Source organism: Acomys russatus, chromosome 2 (genome assembly GCF_903995435.1).
Source record: "Acomys russatus chromosome 2, mAcoRus1.1, whole genome shotgun sequence".
NCBI lineage: Eukaryota > Metazoa > Chordata > Mammalia > Rodentia > Muridae > Acomys > Acomys russatus.
This window is the reverse complement of record NC_067138.1, coordinates 105,867,789-105,894,469: the sequence shown is the minus strand read 5'-3', so window position 1 is coordinate 105,894,469 and position 26,681 is coordinate 105,867,789. Positions and strand designations below refer to the sequence as shown.

At 44.2% G+C, this 26,681-nt stretch overlaps 1 pseudogene; it reads right to left on the bottom strand.

Annotated features, from left to right (window-relative positions):
* Positions 1 to 23,964, bottom strand: part of LOC127199049 (heterogeneous nuclear ribonucleoprotein K-like) — an 80,071-nt pseudogene extending 56,107 nt beyond the window's left edge.
* Between the last annotated feature and the right edge of the window lie 2,717 nt (positions 23,965 to 26,681).

Here is a 26,681-nt window from a genome sequence, read left to right as displayed (position 1 = left end):
GCCTCAGTTAAATGTGTCTCTTCATAGCAATGAAACCCTAAGACAGATAGCAAAGGCTTTTTACCTGCTGAGCCATCCTTCTAACTGTAAAACAAGTCTTGACATGGCTTTTCAATGCTGTGGCTCAAACCTATTGCCACTCTTCCTTTTCTGTTCATCCTTTCCCCACCATACAGTCCTCTCTCTGTTCTGGACCCAGTAGGTAGGCTTCCTTCCTGGGGTCTTTAAAGCACCTGCTTTTCTCTGAACCAGGTGAGTGCTTTAGGCCTGTTCCCTACACTCACAGTTTTCTCCGTGGCTGACAAGAGGCTTTATTATGGGCTGGAGAGATGACTCAGTGCTTAAGAGCACTGCTGCTCTTGTAGAGGATCCAGGTTCAGTTCCCAGCATCTACACGGAAGCTCATAACTGTGTGGAACTTCAGTTCCAGAGTCTCCAATGCTCTCTTCTGGCCTTTGTGGGCACCTGGGGTGCATGTGATGTATGTATGTACTTGCAGGCAAAATATTCATGTATATGAAATAAAAATAAATAAAGTAATTTTAAAAAAGAGGCTTCCATAAGCATACCACTCAATTCCAGCTCTTTTTCTCTCTTACATCTCTCACCAACCTGTTTTGTATATTTATAATGAGGAGATAAAGTATGGGTTCACATACTATATGATGTATTGTCATGCAGAGGTCCTCCCACTTTGTCTTCCCATGCTTAGAGACAGGGAGGATCCAATGGACACATCTGAGAGAGAGCACACCTCATAGATGAGATACACAAATCACAGGGCAAGTTTGGTATAATCCTGTTGGGGGGTCCTAGTATTGAAGTCTGGCTAAGAGCTAGCACAAAAGCAAAAACAAATGTCAGAGAAGTTTGAGATAGAGCTCACCCAACTTAACACCAGATCAGCAAAGGCATAGCATGTTCCATGCCCAGGCCCGTGAGCTTGTTGGTAGACAAGGCTTCACTGTGCTAAATAGGTGTGGTCCCATTACAGGCTGAGGGTCAGCTGCCAGGGCCTGAGCTACTGGTGTCTGTCAAGCTTGTAGCAGTTTGGAGTCCAGTGGCTGAGGTCAGCACCTCACATGTGAGTCCCAAAAGGTATGATGTAACATTCTCATGGAAAGGCATCACTCAGTGGGAAGGCGCATGCTCGGCATGCTGGGAGCCCTGGGTTCTAGCCCAGCACCAGGGGAAAGAGAAAGCTGCATGGCACAGGATTACCTTGTTGTGCCGTTTTCTTCACAACGGTTATTACTGCCTTCCTATTATACACAGGATAGACTTTTTTGTTATCATATTTATAAGCAAAGTTACTTATGTGGATAGAGACTTCCTTTTTTTATATGTTGAAAAAACTCGTGGAGCTGGAAATGTGTCTGTGTGTGAGAGGTATGTAACACCTATGTATTGCATGGATCAATGAATTGATCCCACTGGAAGAAATTTTTTAAATTAGCAATACTTAGTGATTGCAAGGATTTGAGAAATGCATCAAAATCTGTTGAAGGATACATTGAGATGAGACTTTAGAGGGGCAGCTAGGCCTTTTAAATATCCCTAAAGTAAAAGACAAATATTTCTTTGATTCAAGTAACTCAGTTTTTAGTTTCTTCTTAAAAATATTTATTTATTTTTATGTATACAGTGCTCTATCTGCATTGACAGCTTCATGCCAGAAGAGGGCATCAGATCACATTATAGATGGCTGTGAGCCACCATGTGGTGCTGGGATTTGAACTCAGGACCTCTGGAAGAGCAGACAGTGCTCTTAACCTCTGAGCCATCTCTCCAGCCCGGTTTTTAGTTTTCTTATATCAACACTATTTCACAAGGACACACAAGCCATGAGTAGTGATGAAGGTATTTTTATTTTGGAGATAGGATTTCACGTATCACATCTGGCTTCAAGCTTCCTATGTGCTGAGGATAGTTCTGAACTTCAAATTCATCTGTATGTACCTCTACCTCCCAAGTTCTAGGACGGCAGGCCACCATACCTGCTTTATGCAGAGGTGAGATTAAACTCAGGGGTCTGTGCATGTTGGACAAGCACCTTGCCAACTGAGCTACATCTTTGCCCTGTAAGTATCTTTTAAGGAGCAAAATCAAATAAATCTTAATACCCTTCATTGGGGAAATGGTTTAAATTGACTCCCATGGCCTGGAAAGGGTCTTTGAAGGCCAACGGAGCAGATCTTTGTCAGTGCAGTCTGTGTTGTGCTGTTACGGAAGAGGAACATAGGTTACTGAGTGGGCCGCTGGGATGTCCTTCAGACCTTTTCAAAGGTAACAACATATAGAGTCGAGGTGCCCATGCCTGAGCTTTCTAGATGGTACTTCATTTGCTGATGACCTTTGACCTTTGACAGAGATATGAAGGTGACTTTGCTTTCTGATCCAGCTACCTCATTGCTGTTTGAACATTTTTTATCACAAGTTATCTAAAAATTACCCGTAAAGGCCACGTTCTTCAGTAAGCCCAAAAACAATAAAAATAAATGTTTTTATTTTTGTTTTTTAACAAAATCTCAGTCATTCAATTTTACCAATAAAGACTTGGAAGCCAGCTGGGCATGGTGGTACATACCTTTAATCCCAGCACTTGGGAGGCAAAGACAGGTGGATCATTGTGAGTTCGAGGCCAGCCTGTTCTACAAAGCGAGCCCAGGACAGCTAGGGTGACACAGAGAAACCCTGTCTTGAAAAATAGAATAGGGAGCCAGATGTTGGGGTGAAGCCTGCTACCTCAAAGAGGCATAGAAAGCACCCAGCTGACCTTCCTCCTCAGCCAATGTCCCAAAAGAAGCCCTCTTTCTCCATACTGTCTCAAAAACAAAACAACCGGAAAAAAAAAAACCTCTCACACTAAACGTCCCTCCTTTCTACTTCCTGTGCATCTCTTTATCCATCCTCCTGAATTACTCTCACTCTCTGTGGTTTTTTTCCTGTTTACCCTTGTCAACTGGTTGCTTGCTCCACCTCCTGACCTATAGTTGACCTAACCCTAAGCCTGGCTGTGCAACGGGACCTGCACTGACGCACATGAAAGAATAGCCCATAATGGAATAGATGGGATTCTGGAAAAGAGTTTCCCAGAGTGCAGTTTTGTGGCATTTAGTTTTGACATTAACAGACTGCATAAAACATCTTCCTCTTTATACCCAGGATGTGAAGCAGACGTCTCTGAGATTACCTCAATTAAGTCTGTCTACTCAGCCTTCCCAATCAATGCTTTTACTTGAGAGATATTAGTGCTTCCAATGCTGAACAGCTTTCCTCACCACCAAGGCCCTGAGAGCCAGTCCCACATGTCACTTTTCAGAGTTAAGTGCTAAGACTTTGAACATTAATCTGCAAAATAGTAAAAACAAAAACAAAAGCACAACAAAACAAAACAAAAACACAATGACCACAGCACTTGTCGAATAGAAAATTTCGTGGAAAGTTGCAGAAAGAATGCTAGGTCATGCAGAATTGAGAAAGTAACAGAAATTAATTTTACCAGCCTTTGACCCCAGGAGCTAGAGTGAAAACAGCAGCTAGGAATAATACAATTCTAAACATTTTGTTTTGACTCTGATTGCTTGTTAAGATTCATTCCTATTTTTTTTTTTCCACCCATGGTTCCTCTGTTTCCTCTGTACTCACAAACCTCTCTGTGCTACAGCTCTGTTTTACCTGGTTTTTTTTTTTTTTTTTAATCAGGGGTTTTATTGCTGTGATAAAACACCATTACCAAAAGCAAATTAGGGGGAAAAGGGTTTGTTTCAGCTTCCAACTCTTATGTCATACTCCATTCCTGAGGGAAGACAAGGCTGAAACGCATGGCAGGAACCTAGAGGCAGGAACGGAAGAAGAAGCCATAGAGGAACACGGCTTACTGGCTTACAGCAGCTTTCTTGTGCAACTCAGGACGTTCTGCTCAGGGACTGCACCACCTACCATATGCTGGACCACGCACAACAGTCTTTAATCAAGACGATGCACTGCAGACTTGCCTATAGGCATTTTCTTAATTGAAAGTCCTTTCTCCCAAATGACTCTAGCTGTGTCAAGCTGACAAAAACAAACAAACAAAACCGAACTCTCCCCCAAATGCTGTTACCAACTGATTTCCTCCTTCTCAAGATTCAGGGGGTCCATTTCCCACTCACCTCAGGTGACTCTCATCTTTTGGCATCACTTACTCCAGCATGCCCATTCTCTGTTGCAATAGTCCCTCTCGTATGCAGAATTCCGCATGATTTATGAATTCCATGCTCAAAGCTTCTATAATCCGATTTCATTGTTTTGCTGTAAGGGAAAGGACAGATTATGCTAGAGATTAAGAGATTATGTTAGAGATTAAGAGACCTGGGTTCAAAACTAAACTGTGATTAGCCTGTATGGATTTCTTATCCTCTTTCAGTTTCGTTCACTTTTGTAAAACGGGATTAGTCATACTGGCTGCCTCTCAAGGTTATGGAGAGATTCAAAAGACTCAGTGCCCTGAGAGCTGGCTCAGCATTAGACACTGTAGAGTATTTGATAATGCTAACACTTATGGAGCACTTCTGTGGATGCAAACCTGACTGTTATCTTATTTCAAGATTTGAGACAGACCTGGTTTAACTCATGCATCTTGCTGACAATGATGGTGGCAGAGCCAAGAACTGAACACTAGATGTCCCCAGAACCCAGTGACTGAGCTTTCTGTGGGACACCATAGTGGCACAACCCTAACTCAGGCTTCCACGGCAGCTTCTTGCTCTCAGTGTTTTAGAGTATGCTACACTTATCATCTCCTGTTCTGATAGACTTTCTATTCTTTCTTCAGAGCTGAGTTCTCACAGCCTTGTTCAGCCCCCACCCCTCACCACATATCACCCTTGTCCACAATCCATTGGCTGCACCTCTCTGTTGTGGCATTTCTCTCTCATACAGGGTGGAAGGACCTCCTGAGTCCTAGTTCTTCAGTGGTTAGCCTCATGGAAAACGCCTAACAACATTTCTTTTTAAAATATTGTTTCATTTTTTTAAATCTATGTGTATGTACGTATGTGCACGTGTGTGCGTCACATGCCTTCAGCTGCCTGGGGAGGGCAGAAGAGCATTGGCTGCCCTAGAACTGGAGTTATGGGCAGTTGTGAACCACCTGATGAAGGTGCTGGGAATCAAGCCCTGGTTCTCTGCAAAAGCACCAAGGGTTCTTAACCACTGAGCCATATATATTTCCAGTAATTGAATTTTATCTAGCTCAGTAATTTTTAATTTTTTAAAAATTAGTACTCATTAAACATACTTATTTCAGAATTATTTGGAACAGTTGTTTGCAATGTGCGTTTCTTGCAAATTAACACCCCTCCTAGATACCACTTCACTCCATCAGAACAGCGGTTACCAGAAAGAAGAAAATTAAGTCTTGGAGAAAAGGGAACCTTTGTACATCGTTGGTAGGAGTGTAGGTTAGTAGGGTCATGATGGACGGCAACATAGAGGCTCCTGAAAGCCCCAAACAGCTGTCACATGCTCCAGCAGCTGATGTCTTGGGGAGCTTCGTGTCAAGACAAGTCTACATGCCATGTTCACAGAAGCACTTACAACAACAGCCAACCCAGAGCAGCACAAGTGTCCATCAGCTGGAGAGTGGACAAAATATGGTAGACAAATACAACAGGATACTGTTGTAGAGAAAAGAATCCCATCATTTGTCACAACATCGATGAACCTAGAGGTCACTGTGCTAAGAGAAATAAGCTGGCACACAAACAGAAACACCATGCAGAATCTAAACACCCAGTTCATAGAAGCAGACAGCAGAGTAGATGTCAGCACAGGCAGGAAGTTCTGGAGGAGTTGGTCAAAGGTTATGAAATTTCTGTCAGATAGAAGAATCAGTTCAAAGGACCGGGAATACAGTTTAAGTATCTTTATCAAAAAACAGTGACAAGTGTGCAAGGGAGTGGGTGTGTTAAGTAGCTAGAGTCACAGAGTTCAGGATATATAAATATAGCAAAGCATAATGTACAATACAAACATAGACTTTTTATTTGTCATTTAGAAGAAATAAATGAAAACATTCATTTTGGCGACTTCTAACTGCTGAACCAACAACTCTGGAAGCAGTTGAGGCTGGGGAGCCTATAGTTCAATAAATTTATGATCAGTAATGCTGAGAGGTGCTAATCAATGTCCAGGACCCACATGTACTCCTGAATCTTCTGGGAGCTTTCAAGCCAGGTAAGCACATTTTCCTCTCTACAAGGTCGCTTTCATACCCAGCATCAGGAGTCTGCTTTCTGGTTCTTTCCCCGTCTCTGTCTCTCACAGCTCCGTGAATGTGCATGATGACCCCTGACCACCATTCCTCACTCCCCCAAGGAGACTGAAGTATGGGTGTCAAGAAGCCCATTTTATAAGCTTAAATGCAAAGCCGCACCAAGGCTGTGATGGAGCGCAGAGGCCACTCACTGTGCAGTTGGGTTAAAGCTTCTGTCTTCTCATCTGTTTCCATTAAAATCCTTTGGCCGTGCAGCATAGACAAGCTCACACTTTTGGTTTTATTCAGTGGCTTACCTTCTCAGCAATCTCTCCCTGCTGGAGTGCATAGCTGGTGGGATCCAGGGACATTTCAGCCCATTGGTCCCTGGCTACTGAGAACACTGAGGTTTGCTGTAGGTGCCATAAACCAGTGTTTGCCCTTGGTGATAAAGTATGTCCAACATGACCAGGTCCAAGGCAAGTGATTCATGGAGCTCACGTGACTGAACCCAGGAGGACAGTTCTTTCAGAGAACTCCTCTGCAACATGCTTGCATAGGCACCCAGAGTTCCTGATTTCATATGTATTCTTTCCTCTAGAGCAATTCAAGCATAGCACGGACACATTGCAGTCTGTAAACACACACTAGCTTATCCAGTTAGCTCACATAGCCCCGAGAGTAGAACATGCGTCAATCAAGTTTGGACAGCTAGGAAGGCATCCTGGGAACCAAATGGGCGGCCTGCAGGGACTCTCTGAAGGCACTGTGAGATTAATGCATTCACAGCATGGGAGGAGCAGGCAGGGCAGAAATGTTTGATCAAGCTGAGAAACCAGGCTTAAGAATATGTGACTGAACTAGATATTATCTGATCATTAAACTCATTTAATTCCAAATTCCATAGTCCCCAATACCCCCCTTAACTCAAATATTTTAATAGGCTGATTCTTTTTAAAGTCATTTATTTATGTGTGTACTAATGTGTTTATTTGTGTGCATGTGTGTATGTGTGCGCATGCATGTGTGTGTGTGTGTGTGTGTACACATGTGTGTCACAACCTGTGGGATTTAGTTTTCTCCTTTCGCCATGTGGATGCCAGTGATTGAACTCTCAGGTCTTTCGGATTCCCAGCCAGTACCTTTGCCTGGAGAGCCATCTAGCTGGCCCAGTGTTCTGGTTCTTATTGCCTTTTATTTGATTTTGCATCTTCTCATTTACTCAAAACCAGCCACTTTTCTCTTCCTATCACTGAGGTCTTTCAATCTACATTTTCACTTCAGGGTTTTCTTGATTTTTTCACTATTTCAGCTCTCCTCAAATACAAGATATGATGGGGCAGGGGGAAGACAAAGGAAAAAAAAGATTACAAGTTGGAGCTTGTTGCTTGAGGGTTCTCTCACTCTATTCACTAAACCATGTTGTTGTTGTTGGTGGTGGTGGTGTGTGTGTGTGTGTGTGTACACTAGTGCTTGTGAGAGAGAAATTGCATTTCAAGAGACAGAGATAGGACAGGTGAGAGGAGGAATTGATTTTTCCTTAAAGAGAATTATCACTGCTTTATGCAATTATATAACACGGGGCTTGGTTTATTATTTCTTTCCTTTCACTTTTTCATTTTTCTTCTCTTCCTTCCCTCTTCCTTTGGTGGCTTTGAATTGTAATAAAGGCTAAACAATCTGCCATTTAGGCAATCTGCACACAAGCTGCCAAGTTGGCTGCCACAGAGAGTCCTAATGTGATCAAAAGCGCTTGCGTTACAAAGCCACTGAAAAAACCTGTTTCTACAGGAAATAGAAATTGATTAGAATCAGGCCTCCCCAAATACTCTGGCTGATAGGCTGGCAGTCTGCCAGGTCACCAGGCTGGCAGAGGAGGAGGCGAGCAGATGAGATATCCATGTCCCAAGTCAGAGCTGAAGCTTGGGGGTGGGGCATCGCAGGGCCCTGCAGAGGCAGCTGTCTGGTGCTTAAATCTCCCTGATGCTCCAAGAGCTATGCAGCCTCTATCCTGGGCTCTAATCTTTTGTTGTTGTATATTCGTTTTTTATCCAGGATTTCTCTGTGTAACAGTGGCTGTCCTAGACTCACTTTGTAGGGCAGTCTGGCCTCGAACTCACAGAGATCCACCTGCCTCTGCCTCCCGGAGTGCTGGGATCACAGGCGTGCTCCATTGTGCCTGGCTTCAACAGACTTTTTCTTTTCTTTTCTTTTTTTTTAATTTTTTTTTTGTTTTTCCAGACAGGGTTTCTCTTGTAGTCCTCGCCTCGCTTTCTACACCAGGCTGGCCTTGAACTCACAGAGATCTGCCTACCTCTGCTCCTGAGTGCTGGGATTAAAGGCATGCACCACCACGCCTGGCTCAACAGAGATTCTTAATGTCTCCTATTAGCTATCCAGTCTCAGCAACTGGAAGCCTCTTCCTAATGAACTGTGAACCCGAGGATTATTTGGAACTCTTGTTGCTTGTTTGAAACAGGGTCTTACTCTGTAACCCAGCCTAGCCAGAAACTCACTCCGCAGCCCAGGCTGCTCCTTAACCTGTAGCAATCCTCCTGCCTTAGCCTCCTCTGGGAGGCTGGAGTTACAGGCAAGAGTCACCAAGCCTAGCTGACGAATGGCAAGTGTGGTCATTGTCGCCTCCTCCCATCCATTGTGGGGCACCCAAAATGCCAGGATACCTCTGCTGGGCTGCAAGAGCACAGGGACACAGGAGGCCTGACTGCCCACAGCTTCCTCCAACTGCAACATGGTATAGTGCCCTACTAGGGTCTACTTGGATCACACTGCTATGGTTCTGGCCACTAGAATTGTTAAGTCGGTTAATCCTCACAGGCTCCCATGAAGCCCTCAGTATTCTTATTTTCAGCTACCAGAGGAGGAGCCTGGGCACCAGAGGTCCAGTACAAGGCCAATAGTGGCTGGGCTCAGATGCGAGTCTGGGCGCTTAGCTGTGCCTGTGGGCTCTAGAACCAGCCTTTTCTTTGTGGATGAGCAGAAGGCTTGGCTGTGTGCTCCTCACAACCTTGGTATTAATGCTGGGTGTAAATAATGAAAAATGGGATGCCAGGTAACAGAAATGATATGGACACGTTTATTGTAGAAGCATGGGGAGAGCAGGAAAGGGGGATGGCCACCCAAAAGGGGAGAGACGGACACATAGACAGACAGACAGATGGACAGATGGACAGACAGAACAGGAAGAAAGGAAAAGAGAGAGATGAGGTGGGCCTGTTCTTTTATATCCTGGGCAGGGGGACGCATCTGGTGGTAGGTGGCCTATGATGACATCATAAGTTGCTAGGCAGCCTGAGGGCAGGTATGCTAACACTGGAAATTCGGGAAAGCAGAACAGACCTTGCGGAAGAGGGAGGGGCAGTTCACACTGTTGTTCAGAGGAGAAGGAATATCGGTTTCTGATTGGGGCGAAGAGCGCCTGCAGGAGGGAAGGTAAAAGGGGTTCCTCCGACCCCACTTTTCTTTGATACTCCCTGCCTTGCTCCTCTTGAGTTTTCTGAGTAACGAAGGGTCTCATTTTATTACTTTTCCCTCTACCACGTTCTGATATAATCCTTACGACCATTCCTCTACGCAACACAAACCTCTCTCCCTCCCTCCGCCTTCCCTTCCCCACTCCTTTCTTTCCCTCTCCTTCACCGTTACTCTCCTTTTAAATTTTTTCTTTCTTTCTTCAGAACTCGCCGCCATGGAGCCCAGGTCCTTAGGCACGCCCAGGTCCTCAGGCATGCCAGGCAGCTGTTCTGCCAGATTTCCCTCCTGCACCCGCCCTTCTGGCTGGCATTTTCTGAACCCACCAATAGGCGGCGGACTTTATGGATCATCTAACTGCAAGACCTCAGTGGACACCGCTATTATTTTCTCCGTTTACGATGTGAAACGGAGTTTTAAAAACCCACACAGCCAAGAATCGGTGGAGTGCACTTTTGAGCTGAGTCTAGTTGATTCCAGAATACAGTTTTCTCCATTTGAGATAAAATTAATGGATATTGTTCGATCCTAAAACGAAAGAGCCAGTGCGCCTGTAAGATTCCCAATTAAGCAAAATTTCTCCTCGTCCTGGTTTCTTTCTTTTCTTCTTTTTACATTTGTTTACTTGCTTATCTTTGTTGTGTCTATGGGTGGTGGTGTATGTACCATGGTGCCCGTGTGTAGAGAGGAGGACAACTTGCAAGAGCCGGGTCTCACCTTCCATCATTGTGGCCCCCGGGGATTGAATTCAGATTGTGAGCCTTGGCAGAAAGCACCTTTACCTCGTGTCTCTCATCCTAGATCTCTCAATTCACCATTTAAATAAACAGCCCCGTCGGTAATGCATCCCAAGCAGAGGATGTGACTGACTTGCTGCGGTGAGTTTAGGTCCTCAGCAAACCTTGCCGGTTTACACCGCTGCGGTTCCCTCAGCCCACCCACTCGGCCTGTCTGCCCGTCACCTGCGCTGGCTGGTCCCCATTCACTTCTCTCATTCATCACCTGACGACTAGCTCTTTCTCTTGCCTTGTGTTCCTTACCACGTACGCACCAACACTGCAACACAGTCAGCGAACAAATACAAAAACAAGCCCACAACCTTAGTGCTCTCTGTTGGTCCAGATCTAGCTGAAGGCAACTTCAAAGTCACTGGAAGGAGGACCCAGGCTTTTAGTTCCGGAAGAATAAACTGCAGAGGCTGCTTTTGCCTGTTTCCTGCTGTGACTGCCGTAGTCCTTCATTTGCAAACCTGTTTATTCAACCATCCGAGCATCCGAGGCAATTCCCAACTCTATTCCGTCATCTGCTGGCCAGTGTAGCTGACCACATGGTCACTGCATCAATCCACTCTCACAGCTTCTTCTCCTTCAATAATATCAGAAAAGAAGAAATAAACAGTAAAAAAAACTATGCTGTGTGTGAGAGGACACTGTCATCTGACCTGCCTTTCCTGCCCACGAGGCACTAGGTACAGGGATACATCAGCATTCAAATATGGCTTGAGCGCTTCATATATGGCAGATGGTATGAGGTACAAGACACCCAGCAGCAAGGAGAACCAGCAAACCCCTCGTGGAACATAGCATCTGCAGCAGCGTTTCTCAGCCTCCCCCCCCCCCATGGAACATAGCATTTGCAGCAGGGTTTCTCACCCCCATGGAACATAGCATTTGCAGCAGGGTTTCTCAGCCCCTGTGGAACATAGCATCTGCAGCAGCGTTTCTCAACTCCTTTGGGGATTGCATATCAGATAGCTTGCATATCAAATGTTTACATTACTGTTATGAAGTCGCAATGAAATGATTTTATGATTGGGGCGACGGAGTCACCACAACTTGAGGATTGCAGCATTAGGAAGGTTGAGAACCACTGATTTAAAGGCGGGGGGTGGTGGTGGTGGTGGAGGCAGATCTCCAAATTTCTATATTCTGGTTGATTTTTAAATATATTCACAGTGTAAGATGGAAACAGCTTCATTTTTGCCAAACAGCAAGAAAAGTTTGCTCTGGCTTAAAACCCTGAAATAAGTTGCTCTAGCCTATCTAGGAGAAGCATATTTTAAATTGTTTTTTGTTGTTGTTATTTTTGCTTTTGGTTTTGTTGGTGGCAGGTCTTGTTTGGATGTTTGTTTGTTTTCTGAGACAGGGTTTCTCTGTGTATCCTTGGCTTCTTGGACTTGCTTTGTAGACCAAGCTGGCCTCGAACTCACACCAATCACCTGCCTCTGCCTCACAGAGTGCTGGGATTACAGGTATGAGCCAGCGTGCTCAGCTACATTTTTTATTATGTTAATTATGAGTTGGCATGTGCATCTGTGTATAGATGTGTGCATGGGAACATGAGTGCCCTTGGAGGCCAGAGATGCTGGCTCCCCCAAAACTGCAGTTCCAAGCAGTTGTGAGCTGACAAATGTGGGAGCTGGGACTTGAACTTGCGTCATTTGCAAGAGTAGCCTGTGGTCTTAACCACTGAGCTGTCTCTCTAGCCTTGGTCTGTCTTTCATATTTTATACAAAACTGCAGACCATCTATTGCAGAGCTAGCCTACCCCCTACTTAATGCTTGGCACATGAATGCAAAGATGAGCCTTTCCTGGAGATGGAGGAGGAAGCCGCCATTGATTTACCTATGTGCTCAGTGGTACCCAGCAAGTCTCTTCTCAGCACTCGTGCCTTTGTAATGCGCCCTTGCAACTCCTTCGGTAAGAGCTAGAGCTATTAGCCTCCCTCAAGTCTGGTCTGGGCTTGTGAGCTGTTTTGCATAATAGAGTTTAGCAGAAGTGCCAGGTCTGACCTGGAGCCTCAAGGGACCTCTATTTTCTCTCTCTGGAAACCTAGTCTGCTGTCCGGGGACCAAGTCTGTGCAGGCCCATTCAAGGACAAAAGACCAAAGAGAACAAAGATAAGGCCCTGGGCCTGCGGCCCCTAGACCAGACAGCATCTGAGCTCGGTGTTGACTACAAAAGTATAGGCAAGCGTGCAATTCCCAGAGGAGCTGGAAAGTTGAGCCTAACACAAATTCATAGGAAGAAGCGGGAGACAAGTAAGTACTTGTTGTCTTAGCTAGGGTTTCATTGCTGTGAAGAGACTCCAGGACCAAGGCAACTCTTAGAAAGGAAAGCGTTTCCTTGGGGCTGGCTTACAGTTTTGGAGGTTTAATCCATTATCATCACGGCGGGGAGCATGGATGGCAGCATGCAGGCAGACATGGTGCTGGAGAAGGAGCTGAGAGTCCTACATCTTGGTCTGCAGGCAACAAAAGCAAAGTGTGTACCACACTGGACATGGCTTGAACATATATGACCTCAAAGTCCACCTCCACAGTGATATACTTCCTCTAACAAGGCCACACATCCTACAACAAGGCCATACCTCCTAATGCCACTCCCTATGGTAAGCATGCAAAGACATGAGTCTAAGGGGTGCCACACCTATTCAAACCACCACAGACCCTAAGGTTGAGGGGCCATTTGTTACATAGCAAAGGTAGCTGATACACTTTGTGACCAACAGAGGTACTTATCATCATACTGTTGTAGGTCTTCAAATGGATATAATGGGGTATGTACCCCCATAAAGAATCCTGATATATTATTGAGGATTTTATAGAGGAGGGGGGAAAACCAATAGAGTGCACATAGAATATAGAATCATAAAGGGGCTTTGTTATGATGAGCGGTGGATAGTCCCACTGCTGCCATCTTCAGGCTGCAGGAACCAATAGTAGCTCAGTTCAAGACCTTAGAAACTTCCAGATGACTGACCTAATGATGCAGCCCCAGTCTCCGGAGAGTAGTTGACATGAGTTGAGGGTTTCCAGGCTGAAGAAGCTGGAGTCTGAAGTCCATGGGTTGGCGGCAGCAATCAGAGCACACATGTTGAGAAGCACTGAGTCTATGGTGTGGGCGCGCCTCCTCTTCTATTGCTTTTTGTCCCATCTGGGCACCCACGCCACCGCACAGTGCCCCATAGTGAGGGCAGCCCTTCCCCAGTCAGCTCACCGACCCACAGACCAATAATCTTGGGAATGTCCTCACACACGGGCTCAGAAGTATGTTTATTCACATTTATTAAGTGTTTCTCAATCCAGTTCTGTTAACAAGCAGGGTTAACACCCACAGGTGGTCCACAGGGAGACTGCCCATGTGACAAAGATAAATTAACTAAAAGCTTGTGGAAAATTGTAAGCTGGTTTAATGTGCATATATTAATATTTTTCTTTGATTTTAAAAATCTTTTCATCATTTAACATATTTTCAGACACAGTAATTGTGCATTATTTGTGGGCACAGTATGACACATTCCAAGACAGGCACATCAGGGACGTCAGATGGGGTAATTGTGTGCCCACTGCTTCAGACATGTATTAGTTCTATGCTTTGCGAGCACCTAATGGTTCTGTGCTTGCTGACTCCAAGTATTCAGTTAATGATCACTAAACGCCTGTCTTTCTGCGCTGTAGAATGCTAGAGCCTGTTTCCCTCTCCAGCTGCACCTGGCGGCTGCACCTGGCATCAGCTAGCTGTTTTCTCCAAGCTCCCTTCTCCCATCCCCTCACTGGGACCTGGTAACCGTTATTCTGTTGCCTACTGTGAGATTAAATTTTAGCATCCACACATGGTTTTGTCTCTTTTGGGCTTCTTTCACTTATCACATTCTTCAGTCCGTGTCGCTGCAGGTGAAAGGATTCCATTCTTACTAAGGTAGGCCATCGTGTGCACCTGTCACACTTTCTTTATCCATCCCCGTGCTGTTACATGGATCCTCTATCTTGGACGTTATAAATGGCGCTGCAGTAGACACATGGATACCGATGTCTCTTTAACAACATGTATGTATATATGGTCACCCAGTCTTTTCATAATGAAAAGCAAATTGAATTTAGAAGGCTGTATCAATTTAGATCTAAGTTTCTAAGGCTTCTTGGATTAATTCTCTCCCTGTTTTCAATTTTTGACTTTACTAGGAATCGTGTCCCGTTCCCCCCCCCCCCCCCCCCCCGGCTCCCACTACAGACCAAGTAGGATGCTATGTAAATACTTTGACTAAACTCGGCAGCCAGGTCCTTACTGCACAGCCCTTCTCTCTTAATCTAAGTAGAGCGCTTTCCCTTCCCAGTCGCTAGAGTCTGAGAACACCGTCAGGGTGCCTTCTGATTTGCCCTTTAGGTTTTGGCCAAATTAATACATTCAAACCCAAGTTAGAGACATGGAAAAAAAGGGTGTGGAGCTTTTCTGGGTCTAAGTCTTTATTGAACGGTTCGAGGACCCTAACTGCCAGGGCGCTGGCTGAGATGCTGGTCTGGAGATGCGGGCCATTGAAGCAGAGCTGCAGTCTCCACAGAGGGAAGTGAGTCCTGGAGCTCAGCTTCTGACCAGGCAAAGTGTTAAATGCTGACTCCTCCTGGCGACCAGTCCCAGGCACAGGCTGCCTTGTTTACTCACAGATGAGAAGCCAGCTGCCCTAGACCGTGTAGCACGGAGTTTTCTGGGCTTAGCTCCATCTCTTGAATTTTAGATGGGAGCTTTAGTGTCTGGAACCACAGGGCTTGGCCAGTGATTCACAAAAGAAAAATCAGTTCCACAGTTTTGAGCCAAAAATTTTAAGCAAGTTTTAATTAAACGGTGACCAGCACGGGTGTTGGTCAAGACCACTCTCTGGAACTCCCAGTGAGTGGCGATGAGCTTTGTGTTGTAGGGGCTTTTAAGGGCAAAACCATTTGCCCACACCGTTAAATTTTCCCATGTGGCTTTGTTATTTCCCAAGAACTACAACTCCCAGCATTCCAGGAAGTAAGTTGGTCATTGGGCGGGTGGGGCTTACAGGTTGACCTTTGGTCTTAGACCAGCAGCTTTTGCAGCTGGGTCTTCTGTGACACCCTAGTCTGAGACCCTAGTTTAGTGAATGTTACCAAATCTTCTACTCCATAGAAAGCAGGCAACTCCGAACAAGAATGGGCTCGGCCATTCCACTGTTTCTGTGTGCTGAGCCATTCTTGGACTGGAAATGTGATTTAGAGAGGACTTTACTTTAGGACCCCTCACAACAGTTTCTTAGGAAATGTCCAAGTGCCCTACCCTAGGCTGCACAGGATATCGTATCTGATATTCTAACTGAAGTGCTAAGAACTCCAAGTTTAAAAAAAAAGTGGAAAACATTCACACACACACACACACACACACACACACACACACACACAGTGGTAATGGGAATTGCTGTATGTTACCACTGAGCTACATCTTTCTTTTCTTTTCCTTACTGTTTTGAGACAGGGTCTCACTAATTTGCTCAGGCTAACCTTGACTTTGCTTTGTAGCAAAGGGGGTAAACTATCCACTAAATCACAATAACTGAGTACCTGAATGAATGAATGCGCTGCATTGTTAACAGAGAAGTCTTCACGTTTGCGGGAAAGTTTGCTTTCCTGCGTTGCATACACGGACGGAGCCATCTTAAAGTATCCCTCCGCTTTGAAACGGAAGTAGGAACCAACATCGTCATCCTTCCCCCTTTCCCAGCCTCGTGGTCTTGAACGGAGGTAAAGCCTGGAGCTCTGGCAGCCCCATAGTGATCATAGAGCCTCTGAAGCAAGGGCCAGCATTCTGTACTCGGAAGTGTGAAAAGGAAGGAAGCTTGGCCTTTGGTAGTGTCATCACACCACTAGGTGCCAGCCCCTCCTAACTCAGAGCTTCTTATTTTGAGCGGAATATGAGTCCCTATCTCTTTAAGCTTCTCTTAGAAGGTCGGCTATTTGTAGCTCTGTGTGTGTTCGTATTGGTCACACAGTATGGGGATTCAGAGATATTAAAAACTTCGTGAACATTAGAGTAATATTATCCTTTTAATAACCTTCCCTGGTGACACTGGGTTTATTTTAGACTTTCTGTAATGCAACCGTCACTTAGCCAGGACAATCTTAAGTGTGTAGTTTCCTTTAGAGATGGCTAGCAACTTGTGCACCTGGTATGCTCGGTTTTCTCCTCTGCAGAAAACATTTTTCTCTATCACTGGAGCATTGTTACCAAGGCCTCCTTGCTGAGACATGCAAAAAGCCCCAGGAGACGAGATTGGATGTTGTAATTGTATTTGTTGAAACAAAATTCAACTAGTAAATTTAATTATTCTTGGCTGTTAGGGTGATCGCTTTTCCTTTGGATTCCAGTGTGGTCTCCAGAACTCAAAAGTGAGAGGAAGACCAGGGGAGAGAGTCTGGACTCTGAGGCCACAAAAAAAAAAAAAAAAAAAAAAAAAAAAGCAGACAGGGGCCTTCAGCTCCACTGGAGGGCGGCAAACAAGTGCTAGCCTTTCTCAGCAAGCCTGATAAAAACCCCAAACCACATGGGCTTTGCTTTTGCATCTGGGAATCAGATTAGTTGAAAAGAACACAGGCTTGGAAGGGTGGTTAAGCAATGGAATTGTTTAGACAAGATTTAAGGGGGGGGGGGTGGCGGGGAGGCGGAGAAAAAGAAAGGGGAGGGGAGGGGAGATAGGGAAGGGAACAGGGAAAGAAAGCAAGGCATAGGGAGGAGGAAAGAAGGGATAGACAGGAAAGGGACTAGGAAGGAAGAAGAAAGTTCTGGGTCTCCTATGTCTCAAACAGTCAGTGTTCACAGGGTCCCTCATGGCCTCCTGTCCCTGCACTCTGATGACCTTTGCTCTTTAGCGACAAGGTATCTGTAATGAGAAGGAGGCAAAGGTGCTCTAGGTGGACATCAGGCTCTGGAGCTTTCTGGTTGGCTGTTACCTAGGGCACACCCTCCCTCTAAGCCCCCACCTTCAACCCCAAGCAGGCCCTGAGCTCGGGAAGTCACTGAGCAGGAGCAGGAGCATAGGGACTCTGACATGTGACAGGCTTCTCCGGGTTGGCCCTTACTTTACCGAGTAACTGGGGTTACTTCCTATAAGAAAGCCTTTCCCACTGTGAGAAAACATCTTCCCCCAGGAAAGCACGGCGGTCCCACTCAGAAACGCTCCTGGACCTCCTGGACCAGTCAAGGTGTCTGGCTTCTGGGGACCACAGAGCTTAAACGCGGGCCACAGCGGCCCACGAGCGCCACCTGCAGGGAAAGAGGAGTCGAGACAATAAAGCGGATTTTATAAAACTGTTTTAGGCTGTAATGACATCGATGCCAAAAATTTTGGGGAGTGTTTCAAAAACAAATTTCCCGTCTTTTCTCCTCTTTCACTTCTTGGAAGTCTGTGTGTCACAGGTCTCGGACTCACGTTCACGTAGACTTCAGCTTCGGATTCACCTCGTGTGGTGGTGGCTGAGTGGTCCCTTGCAGCAATAGGTGTCCCAACCGCTCCGCTTGTCACATTCCAAGGATGAATTTAAGAAAACTCTCTCATCAAACGACATCTCAAAGTCCTACATATGGATGCTCTTCAAAGCCAGCTGTGGAATTGATGGGTTTTAAGTTCAGATCTCTGGAAGCTGAGTTTCTTCCATGTTCTATCAAATGAATTACCAGAAGTACAATTTCTTTTATCAGACACGCGCACAGGACTCACTACAGGTCGGCGTTTAGTATTTTATGATGCATTTGTGCATTTGTTTGGTCTTCTTGGCAGCCAAAGCACCTGAGGTGTCATCATTGCTTACAGGACCACAGAAACCAGTGTGAAAGTGGGTTCACGCCTTGTCCCCTGTCCACACAGTTTGCCAGCATGTGACTGACTCTCAGTGGCTGGCTCCAGATTTGGAATCCCCCACCAGCAACCCCTGCTGTTGCCTCTGGGATAAAGGGCAAGAAATGAGCACAAACTGGAACTTTCTGTTTTGTTTCTAATTCAGCCTTCACGTATTTTTGACATTTTTTTTTTTTTTTAGTTTGCCCCTAAAAATAGAAAATATAACCATAGCTTGGTAATGAAAAAAACTCTGATATTTTAGGAAATGTTCTCTTTCCACATGAAATTATTTTAGAAATCAAAAGCAGAAAGATCCCTGGGAAATCTCCAACTATTTACTAAAAATAACTTCTAAATAACACACGGATCAAAGAATTAAAACAAAATTAGGACTCTTTTGGCTTGAGTGAAAAATGCAAAACACAATTCCCTAGGATACCAGGGACATGGGCAGCACTGAGGGGCCTTTACTCAGGATCCATCTCCTTTTCCAAAAATGTGGAGACCAGAAGTTTTTCAGAAGTCTTGCTTAGACACTATAAGTTCAATATGTCTAGCCAGGAAACCCCAGATCAAAAATTCTCTAAAGCCTGAAACTTTTTTTTTTTCATGTCAGCTCTCAATTTTTTGGGTGTGTGTGTGTAGGTTTTTGGATTAAGGATAATCAGTCTGTTTTACTAAATTATTGGGTTTGGAAAAAAGTTTATGATATCAACTTCCACTATAAGGAATTGGGGGTGGGGATGGGGGAGTCAGCTAAGCTGAACGTAGTGGCACACACCTGTGATCCCAGCCTCGAGAGGTTGAAGTCAGATCTGTGCAAGTGGACCAAACAGTGCCAACCTACCTCAAAAGACCCCTCCCAAACAAATATCCTCATAAAACAAAATAAAAGCAAGAATGGGCTGAATTCAAAGGAAGGATAAAATGTAAATAAAGATACTGAGGCAGAAAATTTAACTTATTATTTATTGTGTGTGCATGTGTGTGTGCATGTATGCTCATGCGTGTGCACACACGTGCACATCCCCATGAGTTTCAGAAAACATGTGGAGGTCAGAGAACAACTCCCAGGAGTCTTTCCTTTCCCCTATCGCGTGGGACTTTAGGGATGGAATTCAGGTCTGCAGGCATAGCAGAAACCACCTATATATTTCACCAGACACCTCACCAACCCCTTGCAAATAATTTAAACAAGAAAAAAGAGTTGGGCACATAAGAAAAGCCCAAACCACTAAAAAATAAAGTTAGCAAACCTCAGAAAATACATAGATGTATTTTGGAAATCAAAAGATACACTTTTCTATATGTGTGCATCGTATGTGTTGTATCTGCATGTGTACTTACATGTATGAATACATGTGTGTCTATATTGAAGCATGTACACATGGGTATTTGTATGTGGGGGGAACTTGAGGCTGCCGTAAGGTGTCCTCCTGGACTTCTCTTCACTTCATTCACTGAGGTAGGGAGTCCACTGAATCTGGAGCTTACTAATCCTGGCTAGTCTAGGTAGTTAGCTTATATCAGACCCCCCTGTCTTAGTCTCCAAGTGCTGCGGTTACTGGTGGCCACCATGCCTGCCCAGCTTTCATGTGGGCCTTGGGGGCTGAACTCTGCTCCGCATACTTGCACAGCAAACACTTTGTCCACAAAGTGTCTTCCCAATCCAACAATGTATTTTTAAAAAGTAAATTTTATTTCACTGCGTGTGTGTGTGTGTGTGTGTGTGTACCACAGCATGCATGTGGAGACCAGAGGGTAAGTCTGTGAAGTCATTTTTCTTCTTCCACTTTTACATGTGTTCAGGGGATTTAATTCAGGCTGTCAGGGGTGGATAACTTCATGAAGTAGGCACTTTTACCCACTGAGCCATTTTGTTGACCAAACCAATAACACAGTTTTAAATGAACGGTATCACTTAGGAAATGCGTCATTGAGGAAACCAGGCATTGAATGAAGAAATTCTTAGAGTCAAATGAAAATGAGATGAGAATATATGAGAAATATTAGGATATGGCCATGGGAATCTTACGGGGAAATTTTATAGTTATGCGTGTCCATCTTAATAAGAAAGATGCTCTCAAATAGCCTAATGATGTTTCTCAGAGCTCAAGAAAAGCAAAAAGAATCCAAGCTTAAAGGTAGCAGATGGCAAAAAAATAATAAAAATCAGATCAGAAATTAATGAAACAGACAGGTGGTGGTTGGACATGCCCTTAAATCCCAGCACTCTGGCGGCAAAGGCAGGTGGATCTCTGTTTGAGGCCAGCCTGATCTAAACAGTGAGTTCCAGGACAGCTGGGGCTACATACTAAGAAACCCTGTCTCAAAGAACTGAAAAGAAGGAGGAGGAGGAAGAAGAGGAAGAGGAAGAGGAGGAGGAGAGAAAGAAGAAGAAAAGAAAAAGAAGAAGAAGAAAAAGAAGAAGAAGAAGAAGAAGAAGAAGAAGAAGAAGAAGAAGGATTCTCAGGCATTGAAGACAAGATAGAAGAAATAAATACCTCCATCAAAGGAAATATTAAATCTAAAAAACTCTAGGCCCCAAACATTCAATAAATCTGGGATACTATAAAAAGAACAAATCTAAAGCTGTGCATGGTGGTGCATGCCTTTAATCCAAGCACTTGGGAGGCAGAGGCAGGGAGATTGCTGTGAGTTCGAGGCCAACCTGTTCTACAAAGTGAGTCCAGGACAGCCAAGTATACACAGAAACCCTGTCTTGAAAAACCAAACCAAACCAAGCCAAACCAAAACCAAACTAAATCTATGACTAATAGGACTTAGAGGAAGGAGAAGAAACCCAGGCCAGAGTCACAGAAAATATTTTCAACAAAATCATAAAAGAGAATTTCCTTAACTTAAAGAAGGAGATGCTTATCAAGGTACAAGAAGCACACAGAACACCGAATAGACTGGGCCAGAAAGAATATTCCCATTGGCACACAATAATCAAAACCCTAAATGTAAAGAAAAGGAAATAATATTAAAAGCTGCAAAAGAAAAGGCCAAGTAACATATAAAGGCAAACCTATTAGAATAACACCTGACTTCTCAGTGGAAACTCTAAAATCCAGAAGGGCCTAGACAGATGTTCTACAAATTCTAAGAGATCACAGGTGCCAACCATACTACTATACCCAGAAAAACTTTCAATCACAATAGATATAGAAAATAGAACATCCTATGATAAAAAACCAAATTTAAGTAGTATCTACCTACAAATCCAGCCACACAGAAGGAGCAAGAAGGAAAATTTCAACCTAAAGAGGCTAACATCTAAGAAAATGCAAGGAATGAATAATCCCAGAACAGAAAATTAAAAGAGGTGGGGAAAACACTACCACAACAAAATAACATGAATCAATAAACATTGCTCATTGATTAATCTCAACATCAATGTTATCAATTCACCAATAAAAAGACACAGACCAACAAAATAAATATGAACAGGAACCATCCTTCTGCTGCATCAAAGAAACACACCTTACTATCAAGGATAGATTTCACCTCAGGCCAAAAGGATAGAAAGGGATACTCCAAGCAAATGAACCTAAGAATCAAGCTTGTATAGCTATTTTAATATCTGACAAAGACTAAACCAAAACAGAGATAGGAAAGAACACTCCAGACTCATCAAAAGAAAAATCCACCAAGAGGACATTGCAATTCTTAATATCTATGCATCAAACACAAGGGCACCCAAGTTCATTAAAAAAAAATCCAAACATTTAAATAACACACTGACCCTCACACAGTGATAATGGGTGAATTAATACCCACTTTCACCAATAGATAGGTCACTGGTGCTAACTGACGTCATAAATCAAATGGACCTAACAGATATTTATAAAAAATTTCACCCCAAAACAGAAGAATATAATTTCTTTTCAGCAGCTCATGGAACTTTATCCACAATTGACCACATACTAGATGCAAAGCAAATCTCAACAGATACAAAAATACTGAGGCAACACCCTGCGTCTTATCTGACCACTACAATTTAAACTGGATATTAACAACAACAGAAACTGTTAGAGTCCAAGAGTAGCTACACAAATCACCCAGACATGGATCTCAAACATTGATGGTTCATTGAATGTACACCCAAGACCGATCATGATCAGGGATGCAGCTCAGACTCAGAAACTGCTTCTGAGGTAGGCTTTTTATGAGAAAAACTGCAACCAGGTAACAAAACCGCATCCAGGTAGGTAACAAAACCCAACCAGGTAGGTAAAAACAACCAGTGTAGGAAGCAAGGGGAGGGCAGCCTCACATCATTCTGACTCCCTAGACAAAGAATTTCTAACTGACACTTAATTTGATTGGTCTGGCAGTTGGGGACTTTACAAAATATCAAGGAAATAAAGTATACATGGTTTGAGTAATGAAATCATAACAAATATGTGGTTTCACATTCCTGCAAAGACAGGGAGATGGCTGAAGCAACTGCAAGGAGCCTAGCCATCTCTAGTGTGTGTAGAGGTCGTGGAGAGCTCTAGCGGGCAAACATGGCTCTGACAGGTTTTGCTTTTCACCCTTCTTCCCCTTGCTAAATGGTAAGTTAACATTCCTCAAGGGGGCCCCCTAAGCCAGTCCATTCTTTCCTTGGCCACTGACTCCTTCCTGAGAAAAACTCCAAGGTCCAACAATCCAAATTCATGATTTGACTAACATGTTCAATCAGAATTTACCAACTCACCCGAAAACAGACTCCCCATTTCCTTCTTAAAAACTCACTCCTGCAAAAAGCCGCTTGCTTTTCTTGCTTGTTTGCTCTTGTTTGGAGCTGCTGCCCCTGCAGCACTCCTAACCCCCAACCCGTGCAGCACCCCTCCCTGTCTCTCTCTCTGTCTCTCTTTCTAGGGTACCCCTCCCCCCACTTTCCTTCTCTCCACATGCTCATTTAATAAATCGCATATAATCTAATATCTGGTGTCTGGCATCTTATTATCTTATTCCTTATTATTAAATTGGTGGCCCCCATACTGGGAAGGATCTTCCAGAATTGTCTTAAGTCTGGAGTCCTTTCTACCGAACTTGTTTTGTCTAACACACTTCCCACAACAATTTCCTTCTGTTCCAAACTTCATTCTATATCTCCCTTCATTCTTGTCTGAACCCATCACCGCCCTGCCTTCAGACCTAGATTCTAAGATGAGGTAAGTTTCTGCTTCTTTCTTCTCTCCTGGAGCCCAGCGTGGAGCACAGGTGATCCATTCTGCTTTATGTCTGGCCACCCGCCCCACCATGGCGCTGTTTGTGGCGCACCCCGGTGTGGACCAGCGGACTGCCACTGCCTTGGACTTGGAGTAATCTGGCTACTGTCCAAATGCCCCGCCATCACTGTTCCTGACAGACTGTCTATTGCGGCTGGTAAGCAAATGGCCACCGCAGAATGTGACGAATTTTGGGTCCCTCCTATTGCCATGAGGTTGCAGCTCCAGGATCCTAGCCTCGGGCTCTTGGGGTTTTGGGGACTAGTCTCTGGTACTCCTGGGTACCACAGCGCTTCCCTAGCTGCTAAAACACTGTGCAGCCTGGTTACTGCAGCCTGCTGTACAATCGTGCCCCTGCGCTGGCAGCTACAGCAGCTAGAAGTCATGGCAGCCTGACAGCATTTTAAAATCTGCCCACCACTGGTTGCTCACAACCCGTGTCAGCCTCCATGTTGCTTCGGGATAGAGCAGGTGGAGCATTTGTCCTCTGCGCTATCTTTAAGGAAAGCCACCTGACTAGCCGCCATCTTTGTTACCGACAACCACATGACTAGCCGCCATCTTTAAGGGCAACCACATGACTACCCATCATCTTTGCTTTCTGGATATCGTAAATCCACTCACCAACCATGCTCAAATCCTTACTAAACTCCAAATACAGTTTCTGTATTTTACAATGGTTACCTAATTTTGACTTTCACATTTTTAAGGCTGTTTTTACCCTGATCCAACATGGTTTCGTTTCTAACTTCTGTCTTTACTAATTCCTAGAGAAGTAAATAAATGCTGTTCCTTCTGTCACCAGCTACCCTGCATTCAACTACAGGCTTCCTGGCCAATGTGTTTGACATGGTTTTAAAATTATTCTATAATTGTTCTACTGTATAAACAGTCACGTATTTACAAAGTTAAGACTTAAATCACTGCCTTATAAATGTATTTATCCTTATTTTCTGAATGTGATGTTATTGATCATACAAAAAACTGTTCTGCCCTTTTTTGGACTGTACTTATGTTTTTAATGCTCCAACTTAACAGGGATAAAATCTAAAGTCTTAGTCTTTAAGTATTAAAATAAATTATAAACAAAGTTTGTCTATGTAAATATTCTTAAGATAGACTGCAGTCTTATTGCCATCTCAACTAAATGGCTGAGGATTTTTACTAAACCTCCATATAAGAACTGGTAAAAGTAGTTTTAAAATCTTTAAAACCTGAGAGGAGCCTCCCTGACATGCTCAGCTACAGCAAAAACTGTGCTCCAGGCCTTAGCCACTATCCTTGAGGGAAGAAAATAGAGGTCTGCAATGCCCTCTCGTGCCAGGGTCCAGCCTGGGCCAGCTCTGCCAGGGACCTGTTTCAGATGCAGCTAAAAAGAAGACACTGGTCCCACAGCTGCTGCAGCCAGAAAAGGACACTGGCCCCACAGCCTTGCCTGTTGGCAAATTTAGCCTATGGATGTCACTGCTCACACACAGGCTTGTTCTCCATGCCAAGCCACTGGAGGTTCAAGCACAAGAGCTTTAGACACTTTCAGCCTTCAAGCTCCTTAACCTGGTGGAGTACAGGCGGCTCTTAGATTGAGCAGCCTTGCCAAACAGGGTAATGCTACAGGTCTGTTTTAAACTCATACTTGGGCTACCCAGTCACATGGCCAGCGTCTATCATGGGAGACTTCAGGTACCTTCCAAGCCCTCTTCATATGCAGGAGACCAAACTTTAACTGTCAGGTCTAGATACAGTCTATCTTGTTACCTATCTTCTTTTCACCATTCTTTTCACTCAAGAACAGTTACAGTTACTGCTTATAGTAATTTCCCCTATGCCTTAAAGCTTTCAGAAAGAAATTTTATGAATGTTATAAGGTCTAAGAAGGTGTTTATGAATATTGGAGGGTCTAATAAGGTGTTTTAAGGTTGATACATGTAAGTTATGAATGACAGAAGGTCTAAGAAAGTGTTTTAAGTTGGTAAATGCAAGTTGTAAAGGTCAAAATGCCTAAAAGGATTTTTAAAATTTATTCCTGTTGCTATCCTGTTGCTATGCTATTGTTGTACTAACTGTTCAGAGTGTTGACACTCACCAATGGAGCTCTAATTTATTAGTCTAACTATGGTAAAACATTCCACTATAAAATCCTATCATAACTCTGAGTTCAAGATTTTAAATTTCCTTTTGTCTTTTTCTTAAAATGTTTCTTATTGTGCTTAAGTTATATAACTCCAGTCTTCTGAACAGAGGAAAGAAGCTCTTCTTTCATGATGTGCACTGATGCTAAAGTGAGCTTTTGCCTTCTGCAGTACAGGAGACTTCTGTCCTCCCCATCTTGCTGTTCCAGAGATGTCAGAAAGGTTTCTGCCTTCCGAACCTCAAAGAGTACTTGTGTTTTTAACACAAAGTTATTTTCCCAAGCCTCTACTAGGCTGTATATCTACTGCCTTTTCCTACAATGTGTACATGTCTAACAATGTGTATTTCACCACAGATTTCAAACAATGATGATGCTAATGTGTCTAAAAATTATCTCCCTTTATGACCTTACAAGGATTCTTGTAAGCTACAGAAAATCTATCTCTCGGCTCAAATGGAATCCAGATAAGTAGTGCCAATCAACAGCCTAAGTTTCCTGCCTTTCACCTATCTCTGAGGGTGGAATTCCTCTCCTTTTCCTTGGTTTTGGGGCTCCCCTGAACTACCTGATTGCCACCTTTCTGCACACAACACCAGCCGAATTCTCCTATCCTAGTCACATAAACGCTTCCCTTTTTCGGAGAGATTGTGGACACCTCTCTGATTCATGGGGAGCAGAGGAACCCCAACCCCAGTCTCCATGATTGAGGCTGGATCTTCTTGCTGACCTACAGCTAGGACAGTTCCCACTGGGTGAGAACTGACACAGTTCCCCCTGCTGCCATTTGGCCTCCGAAAATTCCTAGTGCACTAGGTAGGTGGCTGTGTCCCTGGGCCAGCCCATGCTATGGACTATTCATTAACTATGCAGCATAAAATACTCTCCTTCCACTGAGATTTCTAAGAGAAGACAGCCTCCCAGGCCCAATGTCTCTTCAGGGCTCCTTCAATGCTATCTGCTTATCTAAGGCAT